Raw genomic sequence first — 18,088 nt, forward strand, 5'->3', positions numbered from 1 at the left:
TAGCCATTGCTGCCACCACAGCAGCAGCAGTGGGTGATGCATTCCTTGGGGGCATTCCTTGCTGCTCCTGTGGTTCCTGCCGCACCTTGCCTCATGTATGGGCTGGTCCTGCCAGAGAGGATTCCCAAGCAGACCTCTTTTCAGGTTCCCTGCTGCATGCACTCAGATGGTTTCTTTTCATAAAGGCAGTACAGTGATACCTCGGGTTAAGAACTTAATTCGTTCTGGAGGCTAAAGGGGCCTCCTGCCGCCGCCGCTCAATTTCTGCTCTCACCCTGAAGCAAAGTGCTTCACCCGAGGTACTATTTCTGGGTTTGTAACCTGAAACGTCTGTAACTTGAAGTGTCTGTAACCCGAGGTACCACTGTATGTGTTGCTTCTGGCAAACTAGTGCTAGTTGAGTAAGCAAAGTTAAAATATTGCTGGCTGTCAATGTGAAATTATTGGTAGCCCTAGGGTGGTAAGAAAAAGCTAAGACTGTTGGACACCTTATAGTGCAAAATTATATAATTATAAACAATAGACTCCAGCAGTTGAGCTTGACAGCAGGAGACTGTTATTTTGCAATCATATCTTCAAGGCTCATTAGCTGTGGATTTACACACTAAATAAAAGCTTTTCGGTGGCTAGAATCTGTAGTGGCATTTTATTCAGATATTTATGCAGAGATCCACAACTGTCAAAATCCATATAGCATTGATATGGTGGTTGTAAGTGGGCGTTCAATATGCCCCTGAGAGTGCAATGCAGAGCATTTTAGAGTTTAAACAAATCCTGTATCTCACTTTGTGTACAGTATGTAAAGGCATGTATAAAATTAGGTGAACGCTATATAAAGCAGGCAGCACACAGTTCTGAACTACAGGATTGTAGAAAAGAGATTCAAAGGGCATGGAGCTGTTATTCTAGCTTGCTTCTGTATATCCTATTAAAATGCTTGCTGAATGCAATGTTTCTTTTCCACCCTTGCTCTAGGATTCTTGGTGGTAGAGGTATCAATTCAGAATTTAGCATATACGTGCATCTGATGTTATGCATCATAGCACCACTGTATAAATATAGGTAGATTTTCTGTTGCCCAATGCTAATCAATTTAGTACAAACACTGGGCTCATCTTATCCCCTTGCACATGTGCACAGTGAGTGGGGGGACATTGCCTTTACTGGAGGGCCTTCTGCCTCACCATTACCTTGGGGGGAGGCCTACCCACCTCTTACATGCAAGGATCATGGGCCCCAGCAGGCAAGCTATTCGTCCTTGGTAATGCTCTAGTAGGGATCCCCAACTTCTGGGGGCTCATGGGCCACATTTGTAATTTCAAGGAAGTGCCATGGGCACTGTGAGCTTCTGCTGTTTTTGTACATAGTATTGCATGCACATGCATTATTAGAGTAATTAAGGTGAATGTATAGGTAAGTATATTGGAGGACTTAAGGTAAATGTTAGTTGGGAAGGGTGAGAGTTTGGAATATTAGTAGTGAGTGGTAATTGGATGGGAGTCTTCAAAGGTAATCTTAATGATTGAGGTGAGATAGTTTGGAGTCAGTTCAGTTGAGGATGGAGTTGGAGTTTGGGTAGTGGGTGGTAGATGGCATGAGAACTGGTGTTGGATGTGAAGCAGGCTTAGGTTATTGGAATAGGATCAGTACTGTAGTAGCCATTGTTGTATATGTCATAAAGTAACAAATGAGATAAAGAAAAACTTAAAACATACACTTTTATGCGCACCAGGTAATCATAAAACACTTGCTGTGTGATTCCTCTTGGAATCAAGTAACTTGCTTGGAGAAAAGTGGACCAAGCTTAGCTAAGTGGAAAGTATCAACCAAGTGAGGATAATGCGAAAAGACAGACAAAAAGGAGCTAAAGCATGAATAGATCTTTTAAGAGAAATAAAAATAAAATAGATGTAAAAATTTGATGTGCATAAAATGTTATGTAGAGGTTTGCATTTGCAGAGAACTGTGGCAAGTGCAGAAGGTGCCTGGGCAGCTAAAGCTGCAAAAAGAAGTGTGGAGTCTTTGTTTTAAAGTTAGGGAGCCTGAGTTTCTCACTCCTAGAAACTACCATCATATTGAACCTGTAGCTTGCTTATCTGAGTATCTGAATCTGTCTCTGGAACCAGAGAGAGAATAGTGTCGATTCAAGGAAAAAATGAATGCCACTTCTGAGCAATCGCAAGCTTCCTGGGTCTCATGTACACAAGACCCTCCAAATGTCCCTATTTTCCAGGGACAGTCCCAGATTTACAGAAGCCGTCCTGATTTCTGATCTGATCCCAGAATGTCCCACTTTTCCTCAGGACGTCCCTATTTTCATCAGGGAAATGTTGGAGGGTAGGGAGTTATTTGACCCTGCAGTCAAGGAGATAAGTAACCTTTAGAAGACATTTGAAAGCAGCCCTGTACAGGGAAGTTGTTAATGTTTAATGTTTTGTTATGCTTTTATATATGTTGGAAGCCACCCTGCGTGGTTGGGGCAACCCAGTCAGATTGCCAGCAAATAATAATAATAATAATAATAAGAAGAAGAAGAAGAAGAAGAAGAAGAAGAAGAAGAAGGAGGATAGGATGTCCCTATTTTCATCAGAGAAATGTTGGAGGGAATATACACAGCCGCCCATGCCTGACAAGATGTGGCTGCTTCCAAATGCTTTTCAAAGGCAGCTCCATTTGGCATTACTGTAGCCAAGCTGTATTGGTTTCATGCATAGATGACAATTGGGTTCCAGACTTCCTGAAATTCAATACATATCATGTACATAGTCATTCAACTTTTAAGAGAAATGCAATGTTGCTTACTTCAATGGAACAGGATATTTTAAATAGGCTTTAAAGGACTAGAAATATCTGTGACAATATATCTCAGGCCAGCAATTTTCAACAATGCTGACTACAGCATTGTGGGGGGTTCAGGAATATCTCCAAGGTCTTGATCAGACAAAACCCTGAAATAAAAAGAACCAGTGAAAGAAAGAAAGAAAAAATACAGAAACAGTTGTGTGGCCTCTAACACATTACAGACAAAACCCTTGTGTACTTGAAATACCCTTATTTTCACACTTACAGTAGGATCATGGCCTGAAGTGGACATAGGCATTCACATGCACATATACATTTGCATGTTGCCGAAGACTCTTGTATGCAACTTAAATCCAGATGCAACTTAAATCCAGTGGCATGGATAGTTTTTGCAGGGGGCAAGCAGAATTGAAGCATATATTATTGAAGCATATATTAAGAGAACAAAAAACAAACAAACAAAGAATTGGCTTAGCTGCATCAGCTTGGTCTGGTCACATGATTAAAAAGGCAGAGAGTTTTTGTAAAATACTTTTATTTCTACTGTCTACCAGTTCAAAATGAATTGCACCAGTTCCAGTATGTTAGGGCAGAAAATGAGACTGTGCTGGATAGTTCCATTCAGTCAACCCCTCTTGGAATATGTTACAGATAGGTAGCCGTGTTGGTCTGCCATAGTCAAAACAAAAATTTTTTTTCCTTCCAGTAGCACCTTAAAGACCAACTAAGTTAGTTCTTGGTATGAGCTTTCGTGTGCATGCGCACTTCTTCAGATACACTGAAATAGAAGTTGCCAGATCCTTCTATATAGTGAGAAGGTGGGGAGGGGTATTACTCAGAAGGGTGGTGGGAATGGGTGATTGGCAGATAGCTGTGATGAGCCTGTTGACGACTCTTAACGACTGCAATAGGTCTTACAGGTGTTTTAATAGGTCTTACAGGTGTTTTAAAACCATGGAGAGACCTGGTCTGAACAAAGACATTGGATTCTTATCTCATTATACATGACAAAGCCATTTTTCACCTTCTCACCCCTTGCTTTTTCCTGTAAGACCTATTGCAGTCGTTAAGAGTCGTCAACAGGCTCATCACAGCTATCTGCCAATCACCCATTCCCACCACCCTTCTGAGTAATACCCCTCCCCACCTTCTCACTATATAGAAGGATCTGGCAACTTCTGTTTCAGTGTATCTGAAGAAGTGTGCATGCACACGAAAGCTCATACCAAGAACTAACTTAGTTGGTCTTTAAGGTGCTACTGGAAGGAAAAAAAATTTTTGTCTTGGAATATGATATGGGAAGGGACAATCCTGGTGGTGTGACTGAATTCCTGGCTGAGCTATCGGAAATTAGTTCCAAATGAAATAGGTAGTCCTCACCCGAGGATACTAACGCTGTTGAATGGGTTCCCACTGATAAGATGAATGGAAGCATTTGTAAAGATGAAATTGGGTATCTAGACAAAGTGGAAGCAACAAGCACAGAGCCTTAAAGGAATTGGGGCTAAAACTGATATCATGGAACATAGCAGGTTGGTGTTCAAAGCAGGATAATAAACACCTGATGAACTTGTTGTTGTTGTTTAGTCGTTTAGTCGTGTCCGAAACAGCACCAATTACAACCAGATTCTGGAACCAGATATTTACTTAGCCAGAGGTACCTCCCATTTGTCTAAAGATCATAAATGCAATTATTTAGGGCTTTGTTTAGCCCAAGTTGTGAGGCAGAGGGACTTGTTAATATTAAACGGTACAATAAGTACAATAAAGGGAGATTGGCCTGGGGAATATACCCAGTTTACAAAGCATGGAGGCAGTGTGATAGATTATATTGCAATCTTGCGATTTGCATATAAGTTTGTCATTGAGTTTGAGTTAAGCAATATCCTAGTTCCCGCACTGTTTACTTTATATATAAATGATATTGTCCAGAGTTCAACATCCCCAGAATCTCACGCCCCTAAATTGGCCATAAAAGCCACCTCTATGTTATTATACGCAGATGATGTGGTACTTCTATCTCAAACAAAAGTGGGCCTGAAAAGATTGATGAGGGCATTCTCAGGATACAGTGGTACCTCGGGTTAAGAACTGAATTTTTTTCTGGAGATCCGTTCTTAACCTGAAACTGTCCTTAACCTGATGTACCACTTTAGCTAATGGGGCCTCCTGCTGCCACTGCGCTGCCAGAGCACGATTTCTGTTCTCATCCTGAAGCAAAGTTCTTAACCCAAGGTACTACTTCCGGGTTAGCAGAATCTGTAACCTGAAGCGTCTGTAACCCAAGGTACCACTGCACTGCCAAAGAGAACGGTTGGCTGTGAACTACAAGAAAACTAAAGTCATGGTGTTTTCAAGAAACTATAGGGCCCATAGATGATATATGGTTAATCTGTTAAAGTGTTTAAATACCTCAGCCTTACTTTTCAGTCAACAGGGTCATGGGGAGCACATCAGAAATATGCCTCTCAAAGCGCCAAAATTCTGACATTCTTTTTCCATATGAAAGGTGGCAATCACATATCATTAGCACTTGAAGTGTTTAAAGCTAAACCCTTAGCACAGTTACTTTATGGGCCTGAGCCCATTTGGAGAGGCGCTCACCTTGGATCTACAGACGCTATTCAGTCTGAGTTCTTAAGGCAATTTTTTTTCTGTTCCATCCTGTGTTCCAAATGTTGCATTGTGTGTGGAAGCTAATCTCCCCTCTGTTGAATTACAGATTTGGTGTAGGACATTTAATTATTGGCTTTGGCTAAATTTAAACCCTACCAGTCTACTGGTATGATTATTTTTCACCTAGTCATTAAGAAACATTGACACCCTATTTGCAAAATTTAACAATTCCAAAATACAGACACACTTTCAATTATGCAAGATTAAATACACTGACTTCAGCTGTACTTGAGGGTTGATTTCAAAAAATTCCGCTGGAAAAATGTCCATGTGAAGATGGCAATATTGAATCAGTAGCTCATTTGCTTCTAGCTTGCACACTTTATAAAGATTTGAGGAGTGATGTTCTTCCTCCTCTGCTACTATCCATATCGGGTCGCTCAACCATTGCTACTGTGTCCTTTCTTCTAGCAGATCAAGATAATCAGGTGACAGGAAAAACTGCAAATTTTTTAGCAGGGGCAGTTAGAATAAGATCTATTATTTGATTTTTGATGTAAACCTTCAGATGTCTTTTGCATAGTTAAGTTTTTACCTCTCTTCAGTACATTTTATTTTATTGCTATGGCTAGTGGCTGATTAAAATAAAGATTATTCTGATTCTGATTCTACCATTCAGTCACAAAGTAGTGCTATCGAATAGCCTAAAAAATGCCAGTCCCTCAAAAATCATTTTGTTTGACAGAGCAATTAAAAAAGAGGAAAGTGGAGAATAAGCTGTGATCAAGTCTTACTTGAATATTTTATCAGAACAGCAGAGTGAGATTATTGGTACTCTGCAAACTTTCTACATTAAAAAATAAATAAAGGAAAGCTTTAAACCACCACCCTACATTCTTATGTTGTGGCTACTGAAACCGATTATTTAATACCCGTATGAAATAATGCCCAGGGCTGCAACATTTGTCAAATGAATCTTAGCTATGGATCATAGCTACCTGAATCCCTGTTTTATATAGCTGACTCTGAAAAGCATTGCTAAGATCTGTATAATGCACTGGTTTATATGTATGTAGAATTATCTCAGTGGCATTCCAGCTTTTTCTGAACTCAGCAACTAGAGATTTAAGATGCTCAATTTGGTGTCACAATGAATTTTTTCTGCTTGGGATTGAAAAATACTTACAGGAGTGAAAATGGGGCAACATAAGTGTCACTGAGAGTCATTTCCCCCTCCTCTTTTAAGAGCTATGAGGGGCTATCGTCCAAAGCTGTTTCTTTAAAGGATTATATGCAATTCAGGTCAAGCAACACAAAGATATATCTGCAAAGGAGTTGCTGCCACATGTCCTTTTAAGCTTGCTCAAATCCATTGGAGGTTACTAGAGTATCAGTAATGACCATTTAGTGAAGTTTATACAGCCAGGGAGAAATGTAGCCGAAGTGCTGATGCTACAGAAATACAGATGTGAAATTGAATGATACTTGTCACTTAAGGAAAACTTTCTAGGAAGGAGTCAGGAGAGAAGGGAAATGCCCTGAAAATGTTTTAGCTCGAGGGTTAGATGTTTCTGCTAATTTTGTGGAATGGTATGATGCGGGTGGTGCTGTGGAGGAATGCGGGTGGCGCTGTGGTCTAAACCATTGAGCCTAGGGCTTGCCGATCAGAAGGTCAGCGGTTTGAATCCCCATGACGGGGTGAGCTCCCGTTGCTCGGTCCCTGCTCCTGCCCACCTAGCAGTTCGAAAGCACATCAAAGTGCAAGTAGATAAATAGGTACCGCTCCAGTGGGAAGGTAAACGGCGTTTCCGTGCGCTGCTCTGGTTCGCCAGAAGTGGCTTAGTCATGCTGGCCACATGACCCGGAAAAACTGTCTGCGGACAAACGTTGTCTCCCTCGGCCTGTAAAGCGAGATGAGCGCCGCAACCCCAGAGTCGTCCACGAGTGGACCAAACCCCAGGGGTCCCAGGGGTATGTTGAGGTACTATTGTGGCTCTTCTACAAAAGGTGATGACTACAGTGTAAGAATTGGAACCTTTCTCTTCGCTAAAAAAGATTTAAGAGAGAATAGACTTCAAAAACTATGATGTGGTGAGAGATTCAGTATCTTCCTTTTCCAAGCAGAAATACTTATGTTTTCTGCCACAGTACCATGGTGAATTGCACTGTGTGAAAATATGGTAAGACAACCCTCTCATGGTTATTAGCAAACCTAACCGTTGCTGTTGCAGTACTTCCTAGCTCTGACTGGTATTGAAGGAGAGCTTTCCAGGCCTTAGAAATAATTGTATTGACCTTTTACAAATGAGTTCCCTGGCAATTGTTTCTAATTGCCACAGCTTTGAATTTGCAAAAAGGATTTAACTTGCTGGTGACAAGCTTTATTTTCTCCCCTCTCAAACTTAATTAATCAATCCTGTAAATGACTAATTAGACAAGTGCCCCCCTTCCCCTTTTTAAAATTGAGGTATTGTTTTCCACCAAAGCTTTTTTTATCCAGCAGGTTTCTCTACAGCTGTATGAGTGCATGCATGCTTCATAATTATAAAAATTAAGTAATCACCTCATTTGTAAATTAAAATTGAGGTTAAGCAATTGACTCAAAAGTTTTGCTTCATTGCAAAAAGGCCTACTAGTATCCACCCAGCTGTGAGTTTACAGTTCTCATGCTTAAGATTTAATTTAAATTGTGTTGCAAATTGACTTTGCAGAATTTTAGCCTGAAGTAGCCTGTACAGTGCTACCTTGAGTTACAAACGCTTCAGGTTACAAACTCCGCTAACCTGGAAGAGTTACCTCGAGTTGAGAACTTTGCCCCAGGATGAGAACGGAATTTGTGTGCCAACGGTGCAGCGGCAGCAAGAGGCCCCATTAACGAAAGCACGCCTCTAGTTAAGAACCGTTTCAGGTTAAGAACGGACCTCTGGAATGAATTATGTTCGTAACTAGAGGTACCACTGTATCTATTTCTGGAAGACATCATTGTTCACATAAGCTGGTATTACTTAGTATAATAATTTATCCTTCTATGGGAGCATTCAGTTCAAAAAAGGTATTGTGTACATTTGTGTTTGCTTTCAGGAGCCTTTGACCATATTAGACATTTTTTCTGATAATGTTATTGCCAGTTAAAGGCTGCAACCCAAAACACAGTTACCTGGGACTAAGTCCCATTTATATCAATGAAGCTTGCTTCTAAGTAGAAATAAGACTGTAAGAATAAGAGGTATTCATAGCACATGAGTTGTTTATGGTATTGTGATTGCTATCGATTAAAGAGATGCAACTGGAACTCCAAAGAATTCTCTCCTGGTCACCAGCTTGGCCTGGATCCTAGGCATCCTTCTTCCCTCACATACAAGTATACATCCCAGCCACTTTCTGGGAAGGTGTAACATGGCCTCTTGAATCCTCATTCATTCCCCAACAAGAACAGCAACAGAGGGGCATTCAGAACTTTCTCTTTTTCCACCTCAGCTATTCCCTACCATGCAGAAGTCAAGGTGCAGAGAAATAGGAGTGGCAGGCAAGATGCTTAAAGGGGTATTCTTTGGAAAAGCCTCTGCTGCTGTTCATACTGATGTGGATAGAGGATTAAATTTTTATTATGTTGTGTGTGAGAATGAGCTGATGGGTGAAGCCAATGTTGCTCCCCAGTCAACACTTGCTTGGTTCAAAATAGGGTTCCTATTAAAAATTAGTTGCTGTGAGGCAGGCTAAAGTTGTTACTGGCTTTGAAGTGACTGTAATAATATTTGTAGTCTTCCCAGTTGACATTTTTAGTGGTATGCAGAGGGTTCTTCCAAATATCCCAGTGACTTCACAGCCTGTGACCCTTATTAAGGAATCTTGGCTCTGTATCCTGAACAGGAAAATTGCTAGATGCGGTTTTTCTAATAATGAGAGAACAGCTGCAATCCCTTCCTCTCTTACTATACTGTGGCTAGAAATAAAAGCCTTTCCTGTATCTGTTACGTGGGGTGAGAGAGAGGAGAGGCAGTGACCTAATGAAGTTACGAATTTGTGAATGGGAAAATGGCATATATATCTCTGTGCCAAAATCAAGGAATTAAAAACTAAAATAAAATGTCGGAATTGCCATGTTATCCATGGTCAATCTAGTCCAGCATTCTGCTATAAATGGTCATCCAGATGTGTCTGGAGGTTCATAAACAGGTGTCAGGGAACTGCCATCTGAGATGCAGGAGGTGAAAGGGCTCACGGAGGGTGAGAGAGACCATTCAGCTGAGGAGGGGACCAGCAGGGGGAGAAGTGGAGTTCCAAGGGAAAGTGAGTCGGAGGGAGGGCTCAGAGACACTTCAAGCGAAAACAGTGGGGAGGTTTCAAGACCTCCTGTAGGGACACCCACTCCTCGCCGGAAACTGTCACGCCGAGAGTCCAGAAGACGCGTTTCCGTTAAGGAGCTTTTATGCTGGAAGAAGTTCCATAAACGCCCACTGTCCGATTCAACGAGCGACTGATGGAGCCATGCTTAAGGAGCTCCGTCACAGACAGAGGTTTGTGGACTTAGCCAAACTCTGAGGGACTAGGATTTTACGCACAAGCAGCTCACCATCCCATCACAGCAATCGGACAGTCCCTGAAAGCAGCTTGTGCAGAGAGGCATCATGAGCAACCCAGCCGGAGCCGGGGGAGCAGGAGGAGCTGGAGAGGGTCCAAGCCTGGAAGAAAGGTACAGGGTGTTGGAGCTCCAGCTAGCGCTGCAAACGGCGAGGCTAGAGGAAAGGAGGGCGCAGGATGCAGATAAGACAAAAGGCGCCCCACTAGCAAGAAAGATGCCAGGATTGGTGCAGAAGTTTGGGGGGGACCCCAGGAACTATCAAGCCTTTAGGACAGAGATGCAGTATGCTCTCGAGCTGCAGTTTAACGACTTTCCCGACGAGGCATCGCGAGTGGCGTTTGTGATTGGCCATCTCGAAGGGGGGGCGAGAGACTGGGTTAGACCCCTGATGGCAGGGAATAGTGAAATGCTGAAGGACACGAGGAAGTTTTTTCGCGCCATGGATTTGATGTTTTCCAGCGAGATTGAACAGGGACTGGTGCACAGACAATTGATGGCTTGCAAACAGGGGAGCCGATCGGTTCGTGAGTACTGGACTGAGTTTACAATGTTGATACATAAATTGGGATGGGACCTATCGGCGGAACCCATTCAAATGCTCTTTGAAGAAGGGCTTTCTTCGGCGGTGAAAGACGAACTTTCCCGGGCGCCCAGGGCGGAGTCTATGGACCAGCTGACCAAATCAGCGCTGACCATTGGAGCGCGCCAGGAGGCAAGAGCCTTGGAGAAGCGGGAGGGGAAAGGAGAGCGTTGGAGGGATTTCCGCATTCCAGAGATTCCAGAGCCAAGTTTCCCGCCGGGAGAGCCGATGGAAGTTGGAACAGCGCGCGCGCGCGCAGTTTCAAATCCCAGTGAAGGGAGGAAGAAGGAGGGAAAGAGCGCCAAGAAATGTTATCTCTGCCAGCAGCCAGGTCACTTTGCCAGAGTCTGCCCGCAAAGAAAGGAATGGCAAGGGATGGCGGGAGCTGTTGGGGGGAAGGAGGAGGGAGTCCAGGAGCCAGTAAAAGCCAACGCCTGGCTGCCACCGTCGGGGCACTGCAGCCAGGCCAAGGAGCAGTAAAAGTGCCCACTCCGGAACCTCCAAGACCAGCCCTAGTAATAGAGGTGTTGCTAGAGCTGGCAAACGGATACCCACTAAAGACAAAGGCGCTGTTGGACTCAGGCAGCTCCTGTAATTTTATGAGTAAGGAGTTTGCAGCTGAACACCAGATACAGACACTCCCTTTAAGCAACCCCCTGCAGGTGACCACGATTGATGGGAGGGAGCTGTTGGGAGGAGAAGTTAGCCTACAGACCGTCCCAATGGTTATGAGGGTGGCCAGGCACACCGAAAGGATAGCGTTCAATGTGGCCACCCTGGGAGGGGCTCCCGTCATTTTGGGAATGAGCTGGCTAGCGTTGCATGACCCACTAGTGGGCTGGCATCAGAGAGTGGTCTCCTTTGGGTCAGCACATTGCCTGGAACATTGCAGAGAGGGAAAGGTGCCAGAAGGGGCAAAAGCCTTTCTAGCAGGGACGGAAGTGGCAGACAAAGGGAAGGTGCCCAAACAATACGCTGATCTGAGCAAGGTCTTCAGCGAAAGGGAAGCAGATAAACTACCACCGCATAGAGACTTTGACTGCCAAATTAACCTGGTCCCTGGGGCCCAGCTCCCCGTGGGCAAGCTGTACGCCATGTCAGACAGGGAAATGCAGGAGTTAAGGGAGTTTATTGATAAAAACCTGAAGAGGGGCTTCATCAGAGAGTCCAGAGCGGTGGGGGGGAGCCCAGTGTTTTTTGTGGACAAAAAAAACACGGATAAACCCCGGCTTGTAGTGGACTACCGGCGGCTAAATGCCGTATCAGAACCAGTGACTTTCCCCATGCCCAGGATTGATGACATTTTGACCAGGGTGAGGAAGGGAAAGATATTCACGAAATTGGACCTGAGAGGGGCATACAACCTGATACGAATAAAGAAAGGGGATGAATGGAAAACCACCATGTTCACCCCTTTGGGGGCTTTTGAATATCTCGTTATGCCATTCGGATTGCAATCAGGCTCCGCCTGTTTTCAATCGCTCATGAACCATGTCCTGGGACCTTTGCTCTACAAGAATTGCGTGGCCTTCCTTGATGACGTGCTGATATATTCAGAGAATGAGGAGCAGCATGTAAAGGATGTCAGGGAAGTGCTTAGCCAGCTGAAAGCAAACCAGCTGTGGGTGAAATTGGAGAAGTGTCAGTTTCACACCAAGGAGGTGGAATTCCTGGGGTACCGCTTATCAGACAAGGGATTAGCCATGGATCCAGGCAAGGTCCAGGCGGTGCTGGAATGGAAGACACCGAAAACGAAAAAGGATGTGCAAAGGTTCTTAGGGTTTGGGAACTTTTACCGTAAATTCATCAAGAACTTTGCCCACTTAACGGCTCCCATCACGGACTGTCTAAGCAGCAAGAAGAAATTCGTTTGGACGGCGGAGGCGGAGCAAGCATTTGAGGAATTGAAAAGGGCATTTGCTTCGGAAGAACAGCTCCTGCATGTGGATTTACAAAAACCCATGAGAGTGGAAACTGATGCCTCAGACCGGGCCGTGGGGGTGGTGCTGCTTCAGCCAGGGAGCAATAAGTCGGAATGGAGACCGTGTGCCTTCTTTTCGCGTAAGCTGAACAAATCCGAGAGGAACTACACCGTATATGACCGAGAACTGCTCGCCATTCACGAAGCGTTCCGGAGATGGAGACACTTACTAATTGGCGCACAGCATAAGGTGCAAGTGTGTACGGACCACAAGAATTTGGAGTATTGGAGAACGGCACGAGTGCTCAACCAACGACAAGTGAGATGGGCCCAGGAGTTCTCCAAATTCCATTTTGAAATCTGCTATGTGCCAGGTCCAGAAAACATCAGAGCGGACGCTCTCTCTCGCAAACCTGAATATTTGGAGGGGGAGGGAGCGCCTGAAGAGAGACATATTATCCCAGAGGACCACTGGGTGTGTGGGGCGGCCTGGGTGGGGCAAAGAGAACTGGTAGAGGGAACGGTAAATGATGAATACGCCCAGGATAAGCTCAGAGGTTTAAGGAGAGAGGGAGAAGACCCCGGAGGTTTTGAAGAAAGAAACGGGGCATTGTATTACAAAGGGGCTCTATATATACCCGAAGGGGAATTGAGGGGGAGAGTACTCAAACAGCTGCACGACAATCCCACAGCGGGGCATTTTGGGCAACACAAGACCATGTGGTTGGTGACCAGGGAGTTTTGGTGGCCCAAGGTGAGGGAGGATGTACGGGAGTATGTGAGAAGGTGTGACCAATGCCAGAGAGCCAAAGGAGAAAGGCGGGCACCAGCGGGGTTATTAGAACCGTTACCCACACCAGAACGACCGTGGGAGGCGGTATCGATAGATTTTATGACTGATCTGCCTAAATCCCGGGGGAAAACCGCCATACTAGTCGTAGTAGACCTGTTAACTAAGATGGGTCACTTTGTAGCTTGCTCACATGCAGTCACGGCGGAAGAGACAGCGAAATTGTTTGTAGAACATATTTTTAGGCTGCATGGCGCCCCCTTGAGGGTGGTCTCCGACAGAGGGAAACAGTTCACGTCCAGATTCTGGAGGAAACTTATGAGCTTGTTGCACGTAGAGGTCAACTTTTCGACTGCCAGGCACCCTGAGACCAATGGGCAGGCGGAGAGGGCAAACGGTATCCTCCAACAATACCTGAGGTGTTATGTCAATGACAGAGAGAACGATTGGGTCGAAAAGTTGGCGCTAGCGGAATTTGCTTACAATAATGCAGAGAATGTGTCCACCGGGATGAGCCCCTTTTTGGCTAATTATGGGTGCCACCCCAGGGCGTTTCCAGGGGGAGGAGGGGAGAGATGGAGTGTCCCGGCCGCTGAACATTTTGTAGAAGAAATGGAAGCGATCCATCGTCAACTCCAACTCAACTTAGAAAGGGCCAAAGAAGAATATAAGAGGCAGGCAGACAAGAGCAGAAGGGAAGGTGAAACCATTAGGGTGGGGAGTCAGGTCTGGCTATCAACCCAAGGGTTGCCGTTCAAGGGGGGTTGCAAGAAATTGAGACCCAAAAGATTGGGACCATTTGAGGTCATCCAACAGGTCAACCCAGTGGCTTTCAGACTCCGGTTACCGAACCACATGAAACTGCACCCAGTATTCCACAGGTCATTACTGTCACCATATAGGGGGGAAGGTGAAGGGGTATCCACACGGGGGCCAGCTATAGAAGAAAGGGAAAGCAGCAACCATGTGGTGGAAATCATCGACTCCAGGTGGAAGGGTAATCAGGTGGAGTATTTGGTCGCGTGGGAAGGGGAACCGGAGTCGGAAAACACCTGGGTGACGGCAGAGGAGGTCCGTGACGAGATCTTGATCGAAACGTTCCACCAAAGGTTCCCCAGGAAACCTCAGCCAGTAGCGAGGTTCCGGAGGGAGTACTTTGGCACCACCGACGATGAGGAGGAACTGGAAGGATTCAGGGAATCGGAGTTGGAAGGAGGAACAGACTCCGATGAGGAGGAGTACTTGGAAACCGGAAACAGCAAGAGGTGGAGGGAAGTGTTCGAAACTTCGGAAGATGAGGGAGGTTCCTTCAGGGGTTTTGCTCCCTCGCCTCCCGCAGAGGAGGGGAGGGAAGGGGGTGAAGGGGGCCCTGGAGGGGAGGTGGATGTCAGGGAACTGCCATCTGAGACTAAGGAGGTGAAAGGGCTCACGGAGGGTGAGAGAGACCATTCAGCTGAGGAGGGGACCAGCAGGGGGAGAAGTGGAGTTCCAAGGGAAAGTGAGTCAGAGGGAGGGCTCAGAGACACTTCAAGCGAGAACAGTGGGGAGGTTTCAGGACCTCCTGTAGGGACACCCACTCCTCGCCGGAAACTGTCACGCCGAGAGTCCAGAAGACGCGTTTCCGTTAAGGAGCTTTTATGCTGGAAGAAGTTCCGTAAACGCCCACTGTCCGATTCAACGAGCGACTGATGGAGCCATGCTTAAGGAGCTCCGTCAGAGACAGAGGTTTGTGGACTTAGCCAAACTCTGAGGGACTAGGATTTTACGCACAAGCAGCTCACCATCCCATCACAACAGGGCATGACAGTGATGGCCGTCCCTTGCTATTTACCCCACATAGTGACATGCTACTTCTGATTATGGAAGTTTCTGTTATTTACAATTGGATTGCAGGAGAAACTCAATTTAGTTCACATTTAAAAGTGAATTTGCGTAATTCATACTCTCCAAAACAACATGCAAACTGAAACACAGCCATCCTTCAAAATCTGCATGTCTCTGAATTTTGCAATAAATATTTGCTAGCCTAGTAATCTGTGCAAACACCCACCGACCCACACACACTAGGGTAACGTATGCATAGGTCTCTATATAGTCTTGAAAATAAAATGCATTATATTGGGGTAAATAGCTTTGCAAAAACGAGTATATTAGGAGAAATCCTCACTAAAATACTGATGAATTTTCGTAAGAACTACTCATCTATTTATTTATTTATTTATTTATTTATTTAAAATTGCAGTCAGATATGGAAACATGGAGAACTGAACTTAAGATTGAAAAAAATAAGAAACGGAGAGAAACAGAAATCAACATATTTACCCATTCATTATGGCTAATAGCCACTGATACACCTCAGATCCTGCTAAGAAAGTTTGTGCTGATTAGAAATGTAAGCGCTTATTGCAGGGGTCAGCAACCTTTTTCAGCCGTGGGCCAGTCCACCGTCCCTCAGACCATGTGGGGGGGCCACATGAAAAAAAAATATGAACAACTTCCTATGCCCCACAAATAACTCGGAGATGCATTTTAAATAAAAGGACACATTCTGCTCATGTAAAAACACTCTGATTCCCAAAGCGTCCGCAGGCCAGATTTAGAAGGCAGTTGGGCCACATCCGGCCCATGGGCCTTCGGTTGCCTACCCCTGGCTTATTGCATTGAACCAATGGTCTGTCTCGCCCAGTGGTGGGAAACCTCAGGGCCAGGAGCTGAATGCAGCCCTGCAGGCCTCTCTACCTGGCCCTGCAGTACAGCCTCTGCCCAGCCACACACCCTTCCATCTGGGCCATGTTCAGCACCAGTCCTGCTTTGCATTCTCCTTGAGTGCTTTTGCCTGGCTCAAATGTGTCCTTGGACTCTGATAATGCCTCTTACTTGCCTGGATGGGGGAGGATAGAGAGGGGCGTGTGTGAGTAGGTGAGAAACTAGCCTACTGTTCAAAGATAAAATTTACATCCATTGCTCCACACAGTACCCATAGCTCAGTTGGTAGAGCATGAGACTCTTAATCTCAGGGCTATGGGTCCAAGCCCCCTGTTGGGTGAAAGATTCCTGCATTGCAGGGGGTGGACTAGATGACCTTTGTGGTTCCTTCCAACTCTATAATTCTTTGCTTTTTTTGCCTTTGCCTGCACCTACCACTGGAATGGCCCCTAGAACGTTGCCCAGAAGAGAATGTGGTCCTTGAGCTGACAAAGGTTCCTCACCCTTGATCTAGCTCAATATTTTGTTTCTCCCAGCAGCTGCCCAAAGGCCCTAGAAGTCCACATGGATATCTGGAATTCAGAGAGGAACTCATTTTTTGCATGGAGATTCCATTTAGCTGTCATGACTAACTGACCAACATTTCCTGATGTGGACGGTAGAAAACAATAGGACAACAAACTTGCAAAATAGCGGAAAACACATGCATGTTCAGTCCTATCTGTAGCAAGGGATGAATGCTTCCATTCCCTCCATCCTGCCTGTGCTGTGAGATCAGGCTGGGCTCTGTCTGCCTCACTGACTTACTCATGAGTAACTTCCACCACTCACACTATTCAGCCTAGGTCGGTATGAATGAGAATCCCTTGACCTGAGAGGAGGGAATGTTCTTGGGCCTCTCTGCCTGTCCTTCTCATCCAACTGCCACCATAGTGCTCATTCTGGAATCTGATGGAGCCTGAACTGGCACCTTATCCCATGCTTGTGGGTTTCCATGGTGAGGAGCCAGAAACATTCTGAACTCAGCAGCATAGGCTTTTGTTTCGTTGGCATTCAAACACAGGCTCCCCAGACCGTTGGTACTGGAAATAACTTGACTCCAAATGGTCTTCAAGTGCCCTCCCACTAGAGACAGAGGGGTGTGGGAGCTTGTTTTGTAGCTGCTGGGATTCACCCAGCCCCTTTAATGATGGGAGGTTAAAAAGGAGTCCACAGAGGCCAGAAAAATGGAGAAGAGGACAAGAGGGACAGCACCTTGGGAGGAAACTCTCAGGAGGTACCTACCTGCACGATAACCATGGTTGATCATGAGGTGAGGCTGTAAAACTTGGTGTATGCAACTGGCTAATGTCAAAAACTGGGACTATGGCCATTGGTTTGTTTAAGGTCTTCATAGGCCGTGTTTCAGGCAGAACTCACAAAGCAGTTCTTGTAAAGTTAAAGAAAGGGCTGGTGCCATGCTGTTTTCATTGGGATTATCTGTATGTTTAAAACAGTTTATATACATGTATATAGTTTTAATTCTATAGTTTAATTATTTTTTAATTATTTCCCCCTATTTTTAAGTGATTATTGTTTTTATCTGTAAGCCCCCTTGAGTCCCATTGGGGGGGAAAGTGGGGGTATAAATATATAATAATTATAATAATAATCCCTTCCACTGCCTTGTGTGATATATTTGGGAGAGAAAAAGTTAAGGAGTAAACCCTACACAAATCTGGAATGGAGCCCCTAAGACAGTGGAATGGCGACTTGTATGCCTCCTTCCAGCAACTCCTGCAGCCATGCTGGTGCCAAACATCTTGCTCAGCTTTCCTTTGGAGCCCAGCAGTGAGGCTAAGAGGGGGAGGTGTCTTGTATTCTGAGCATCTCAGACCTCCATGCCCCAAGGAGGTCACTTCAGTGCTGCTACCCTTGAAGGCACCTGCCATTGTCTCTCAAGACAGACAGATGCCAACAATATTAATCACATTCATACGGTTGAATGAATATCTGAACTGGAATTTGAATAGCTGGAGTGAAAGCTGGAGAGATGGCTGCTTAGTTTACAATGCTGCATGCAACAAAATATTAGCAAAAATACATTGTTTT

At 45.1% G+C, this 18,088-nt stretch overlaps 1 protein-coding gene across 12 annotated transcripts in view; it reads left to right on the forward strand.

Moving 5' to 3' along the window:
• Positions 1-18,088, forward strand: part of LOC128400250 (poly(rC)-binding protein 3-like) — a 285,355-nt gene that overhangs the window by 86,766 nt on the left and 180,501 nt on the right. Inside the window, exon 1 of one of the 12 annotated variants that reach the window (XM_053362397.1) lies at positions 17,053-17,309. The exons of the other annotated variants lie outside the window; for them this stretch is intronic. The gene's annotated coding sequence lies outside the window, so the exon portion shown is untranslated. Of the gene's footprint in view, positions 1-17,052; positions 17,310-18,088 lie in introns of those variants that run through there. 12 annotated transcript variants of the gene reach the window in all.

Source organism: Podarcis raffonei, chromosome 13, assembly GCF_027172205.1.
Source record: "Podarcis raffonei isolate rPodRaf1 chromosome 13, rPodRaf1.pri, whole genome shotgun sequence".
In the NCBI taxonomy this organism is placed as follows: domain Eukaryota; kingdom Metazoa; phylum Chordata; class Lepidosauria; order Squamata; family Lacertidae; genus Podarcis; species Podarcis raffonei.